Raw genomic sequence first — 7,145 nt, forward strand, 5'->3', positions numbered from 1 at the left:
CCTGACTTACCCCCATACTCCATCTCCCAGACCCTGAATCCCTGTTAATACTGACGACCGACGCTTCTGACATAGGTATCGGCGCAGTATTGATGCAGCGCGTAGAGGGATAGAAGTTCCCTATCACATATATAGTTTATTTTCATATTTGTTTTAAGCTTACAGGAATGCTGCGCCCAATAGCTAAAGAAATATCCTCCAAAATAGAAGAACTGGTCACAATGGGAGTTGGGAAAGTGAATGAAATGCGCAGGCATCTCAAACATTACATGGAGAAGAAATTGTTTCCTGATCCCTGCAAAAGGCCATCAGCATATGACTGCATATTTCCAAGGCAACCATGCAGTGGCTCAGAAGATCTGTGCAACCAAAATGCAGCTGAGGTAAAATTTTATCATGTAATATGAATAGTCATGAGAGGGATCGATATTCATTTACCTTCATTTACCTTCATTACAGGATCCAAAGCCGAAGGGGGGGGGGGGGCGGGCGAGGTTTCATTTGAAATATTGAAGTATGAGGTGGAGTGCCTCAAGCAGGATGAAACTTGCCCCCCTGATGCTCTAAACAGACTGGTCAGGCGGTCGTTGAGGGGGGAGGTGGGGCAGATGGTCCTGAACATGCCTCCCGAGACGACGGTCTCCGGTATTGTTTCGAAATTAGAGGGGTTTTATGGGACTTTGGAAAGTGGGGCGATGTTTTTACACCAGTTACATTGTACCAGACAGCTCCCGGGGGAAGTACTCGCAGCCTACAGTGTGCGTCCCAAGCTGCTTATAGATCGCGCGGAGAAAAGGGGAGGGATCCCCTCCTCTTCCAAAGACGAGACTCTGCGCATAGTATTTTGGAGAGGGCTAATGGATGAAACAGTTAAAAAGGCTATCCGGCATCGTTACAAGGTTGCGACAAGCTTTGATGAATTAGTAAGAATCACGCACGCGATGGAACAGGAGGCGGCGGAGGCTCGCGAGTTTCGAGGTAGTGGGCCATCGCGGCCTCATGCGCAGCATCAGCCGGCTAGCGTACAAGTGAGCACTGCTGCCCCCAAGGAGCTAGTAGCAGGGCTAGAAGAGATTAGGGATAGGCTGCAAAAGTTAGAGCAAGGAGGGGCATGTTACCACTGCGGCATGATAGGTCACTTCGCGAGGGAGTGCACCCTCCCTCCGGTACCTCGCGGCCGACCCCATATGGCTGCACATCCCCCTGCCCCCTTCCGCCCACCGCCCCCTCAGCATGCCCCGCCACCCATGCCCCCGCCCCGTGCACGGCCGTTAAACGGGCAGGATCCATGTCCATGGGGCAGGCCATGGGTCAAGAAGTAAGTAGCCAGATTCCTCATAGTAGCAGCGAAGAAGCCACGGCTGTTAACAGATTAGAGGGAGGAGTGAATGAGGGAATTGCAAGGATAGGGAGGAAGATGTGTCGATGTACACAAGATGCAGGCTGACAGGTCACTACTTTGTCAGAGGGGTTTTACAGACATTATCTATTGAGGTTCCCACTAAACGAGATAGATAATCTGATAAGGGTCGAGGCGGCAAATGGGAATGCCGTCCCCTATTTTGGCTATATCGAAGTAGACGTTTCATTTGACGGGGCCCTCCCCCAGGCAGGGAAAACCCCAGTAAGTAGATTGATTTTAGTTGTACCCGAGACCCAGTACAAAAAAACCGTCCCAATATGTGAAGGTGTCAATGTAATACGCGAATGTGTAAGACTTGGGAGGGAGACCATCGGACCCCGTTTTCTCGAGGAGTCTGGGACTATGGAGGGCGTGACTGCCTCCTGGAAGCTAGTCTATGCAGCCGTCAGCGGCCCAAACTCTCCGAACGCTACGGGCAAGGTAGGTGTAGCTCGAAATGCAAGCCAAAAAGCAGTCCCCGTCCCGGCCCATCAGGCCATTATCGTGTCCGCCAAGATTAAGTTATGTCCATCCCCAGTCCAGTATGACGTGTTTGAGCCAAAGTTTCATAACCTCCCATCGGGGCTAGTTGTTGAATCAGGCTTAGTGACAGCTAGTGAGGAGGTGCAAAATGAGCAGCGTATCCCAGTTGTAGTTCAAAATCCGACTGATGCCACACTTTGGATTCCCCGTCATGCCAAATTAGGGGAGGTATATTTGTGTGAAGAACTAAGTACAGTACAGTCACAAGAGCAGGTAACCAAGGTTCCCCCATCCCAGGCAGAGGTAGTTGCCTCCCAGTTAAATTTTTTGGAGTCTGGCACCCCGGAAGCAGCTATCGACCGCATTAAACAATTGGTAGGGCAATATAGTGGTGCATTTAGCACTTCAGAGACTGACACTGGCCATAGTAAAATCGTGGAACACAAAATCCCTTCAGGAGACCCAACCCCCATAAACGAAAGATATAGGCGAATTCCTCCCAGTCGGTACGAAGAGGTGCGGACGCACCTACAAGAAATGCAGGACGCAGGCGTAATACGTGAATCCTATTCCCCATACGCAAGCCCGGTAGTGTTAGTACATAAGAAAGACGGGTCCATGTGCTTCTGCATAGATTTTAGGAAACTTAACCAACGTACAGTTAGGGACTCCTATGCCCTGCTGTGGGTGGATGAGGTGCTGCAGATGATGGGGGGGGGGGGGGGGTGCCTGGTGGTTTAGCTGCCTTGACCTGAAGGCGAGACATTGGCAAGTCGAAATAGCAGAGGAGGATAAATCTAAGACTGCCTTCGTGCTGCCGCCCCCTTTTGGTCATTGGAAGTGTAACCGGATGCCCTTCGGACTCTGCGATGCCCTGTCCACATTTCAAAGGGCTATGGAGAGGTGTTTAGGAGAGTTAAACCACACTTGCTGCGTTGTGTATCTAGACGATATCATTGTGTTTGGCAGTACATTAGAAGAGCCCATTGAGCACTTAGGGAAGGTCAGTGACCGACTGGCCACCCATGGGTTCAAGCTGAAGCCCTCCAAATGTCACTTATTACAGTCACAGGTCAACTATTTCGGCCACGTGATATCAGAGGAAGGCATAGCAACGGACCCTGGGAAGACGGCCGCCATCGTTCAATGGCCCCTAAAGGGGAAAAAAAACCTGAAACCACCCCCACCATGGACCTGGGGAGCAAGGCAAGCGGAAGCTTTCCAAGCATTAAAGATCAAATTAACTTCTGCCCCGGTATTACAGTACTGTAAAAGTGGAAATTTTCGCGGTGTTGAAATTTTCACGCATTTCGCGCAACCAGAAACTAGCACGAAAATAAAAGCACGCGAATATTTTTGCTTGCCATATGTGCCTGTGCGTGATGTCTTGATTCCGCGGAATTAAAAACACGCGAAACTCTTTCGACCCGGCCAAGCGCGAAAAATTAGTCACGCGAAAATATCCACTTTTACAGTATCCTGATTTATCCCAGCCCTTTATTTTGCACACAGACGGGAGTAGGACTGGCCTACATAAAATGTAGGTGCCACGCTATATCAGAAGGACGATCAAGGGAGAGAGCGCGTTATAGCGTACGTTAACAAGGGAGAGCGCAATTACCCCGCCCATAAGCTAGAGTTTTTAGCCTGTAAGTGGGCTGTTACTGAGAAGTTCCACGATTTTCTGTATGGCAATGAGACCCACGTGTACACCGGCAACAACCCTTTCACCTATGTGTTGACTACTGCGAAGTTGGACGCGACAGGACACCGATGGTTGGCCGCTTTGGCCAATTATCAGTTGACCTTGACTTACAGAACAGGTAGTACTAATATTGATGCTGACATCCTGTCTAGGAACCCCATCCCCCAGACAGAGTCCCAGAGTAAGGAAACAGAGGGTGATGTAGCACCCACAGTAGTTCACTCGGTAATCACTGCCGTGGCCCAGCAGGGGCTAGGAGAAGCCCGAGAAACAGGTACCCCCTTAGTGGAAATAGTAGGACATGACGGACAGGTACACGCCCCACCCCCCTCCCCAGATAGGAATGACATTGACCCCTTAGGTGGCCCCCTCAACTGGTGTGAGGAACAGCAGACTGACCCACATATAAGTCGGATCATTGATTTGAAATCAAGTGATAAGTTACCCCCAAGGAGAGAATTAAAGCTGGAAAGCCCAGAGGTTCAATGTTTACTGAGAGAATGGGATAAATTAGAATTACGGGAGGGAGTATTTTATAGGAGAAGACTGGTAGATGGAAGGAGCCAATATCAGCTAGTGTTGCCAGCAAGTCGACGTGAGTTTGTTTTAGAACTACTACATTCCAAGCATGGTCATTTCGGTGCTGAGAAGACACTTGATTTAGTCCGTAGTAGATTTTTTTGGGGCTCACATGGGGCAGGATGTGAAGCACTTTGTAGGGACGTGCGAGCAGTGCGTGCGCAGAAAGGGCGCGCCGGCAGCGCAAAACACAGCCCCTTTGGTGAATATTAGAACCACCCGCCCAACGGAATTAGTTTGTATAGATTTCCTTACAGTGGAAGAGAGTCAGGGCGGCTGCGGCAATATTTTGGTGATAACCTATCATTTCACTCGGTATGCCGTAGCCGTCTTGACTAAGAATCAGACAGCTACCATTACAGCTAAGGCATTGTATGAGCATTTCTTTCTCCCTTACGGCTTCCCAGAGCGGTTACATTCTGATCAAGGCCGAAATTTTGAATCCCAGACCATTAATGAATTATGTAATTTAGTCGGCGTAAAGAAAACCAGGACAACCCCCTACCACTCCCAGGGTAATGGCGCCTGCGAGCGCATGAACAGAACGCTGTTAGGAATGCTCGGCACTTTGCCTGAAGAGCAGAAACGGAATTGGAAAGCGCACATGTCAACTCTCGTCCATGCATATAATTCTGCTAAACACGGGTCCACTGGACACTCCCCATTTTTTCTGATGTTTGGACGCCATCCCCGACTACCGGTAGATGCCTTGTTAGGAGCTAGGGAAGGAGAGGAGTTTATCTCCTCAGACGAGTATGTTGCCTGCCTGCGAGAAAGGCTGGAACACGCATACAAACTTGCGTCGGAAACTGATCAGTTAGCCCAAGATAAGAATAAGAAGAGGTACGACGCCAACACCAGGGAGAATAAATTGGAAGCTGGGGATAGGGTATTAGTTCGTAACGTAGGGTTAAAGGGGAAACAGAAGATAGCCGATAGGTGGGGTAGGGATGCTTATGTTGTGGTGGGTCAGCCCAACGTAGATATAATGGTGTATCAAGTAAAATCAGAAACGGGGGGAAAGAGGATGCAAATGCTCCATAGAAATTTGCTAATGCCTTGTAATTTTATTCCTAACGTGACCCGGGCCTTCGGCCCCAAACGAAAACGAAATGTCAGCTCCCGTCCCCCAAGTGAATTTGAAGTAGTAGATGATGAACCCCGGAATGAAGGGCGGGGTGAGGCTGTTGCTTGGCGTGTTGAGCCAAATGTCACAGGTGAAATTAATCGAACAATTGTTAATGAGTCATATGATAATGTTAGGGAGTTGGCCCCATCCATTAATGATGCAGCAATTGAGGCTAGGGAAGGGGATGGCAATGATAGGGGAGAATGTGTTATTGAATCTGAAGAGGTAGTAGATACCCAACCGTGTAATGAAGAAGTTGAGGAACAAGTAGAAGCCCCAGGGGACGTAACTGCCCTCGGGACGAGCCAGAAGCCGCCTCGTTAGAGGAAGATCCTCCTTTGAGGAGATCACAAAGGTGCTCCTGCACTCCCGAGAGGCTGGCATATTCCCAATTACAGAGAGGTATTGTACAGCCAGTTTTAGAGACCTTGACTAGGTCCACTATTGTTCATGTATTGTGTATACTTTTGTTAGTGAAATGTATTTTTGCTTTCTTGTCTGTAACGGAAAGTATTGTCGTTATGGTTTAAGTGCTGCTTTGTAATGATAATGTGAGAAGAGTTGCAAAGCGCTATACTATGGAGTGTTTACGTTTTTTTATGCTCCCATTGGAGGAAGATTCGGAGTCTCCACAGAGGGGACATCATAGAGAATAAGCAGATTTGTGATGTTCATAAATCAATGTAGTAATTCCAAAATAGGCGAATGGCCCGAATTCAGCCTGCTGGCTCTGCTGCTTTATGTTTTGTGTTTTATGATGTAATGCATGGATAATGTTGTATTTTGTGCCTACGGGGCGGTCGGTTGATGTGCCATCTCTTTTAATCGATTTGGTCATCAAGCTGAGTTGGAAAGGATATAATTTTTGTTGTAATTTTGCAAGGACTAAGGAGATTTGTGCTGACAAGTCAATGTAGCAATTCTGAATAGGAAATTGGCCAATTTTTAGCCTACCAGTTTTGCTGCCCTTACGTTCGCATAGGGAATATTGTTAATTTGTTATGGATATGTGCCCTCGGGGCGGTCACTGATGTTCCACATCACATAATCGATAGGTCATCGAGTTGACGGTGTAGTGAAGGAGGATAGTATTTTTTTGCAATGAAGCAACTATCAATGAGATGTGCTTCAGCAAATCAATGTTATGTTATTATGTAGCAAAGATGGCCAGAATTTAGCCTACCAAGTCATCATTTCACATAATTTGGCCCTTTTTCATTTCTTCCAGGCAGGTTATGTGGAATCTGGAAGAGGGCCTGGTATTGGTGACCCTTCTCTACCTGATTGTGATCACATTCTTAACCTGGTTACAAATTCAACAGAGGCCAATACTGGTAGAAAGAGGAACAGATGCTAGAAGTTGCCACGAGAGCGACGTTCGCGCAGCTGACTCAACGGTGCTGGATGGTTCTCAAGACTTATTCCATTTTCATGATCTCGACTCATCACCGGAATACTAAGAATAAAGTATAGACGGGCATGGAGGCTAGCACCGAAGTAAAAGGGGCAGAAGGGGCGAAAGAAGGAAAGGCAACGCAAACAGAAATAACTGGTGATGTTGTGGCAGCTCGCAACCGTGCTATAGCGGAACATGTAGAGGTTTTCCTTTATTTGCCCGAGTCAATCCCAATCCAAGAGAGGGGGTCACTCCAAAGAAGTAAACAGAACATTTCATAATAACAATTAAACAATATTATTCGGCATACTATGTCTATGATGCCCCCAATCCCCCATTCACCCTCCACCTACAGAAACAAATGGAACACAGTCGTAAGAAGTTTCCCTGCCCGATCTGTGGAAGAGTGTATGATAACTGGCCTCGCCTAAAAGACCATATCAAATGTCGC

Source organism: Diadema antillarum, unplaced genomic scaffold, assembly GCF_040938485.1.
Source record: "Diadema antillarum isolate AM-2024a unplaced genomic scaffold, OU_Dant_1.0 seq00000481_RagTag, whole genome shotgun sequence".
Lineage (NCBI taxonomy): Eukaryota > Metazoa > Echinodermata > Echinoidea > Diadematoida > Diadematidae > Diadema > Diadema antillarum.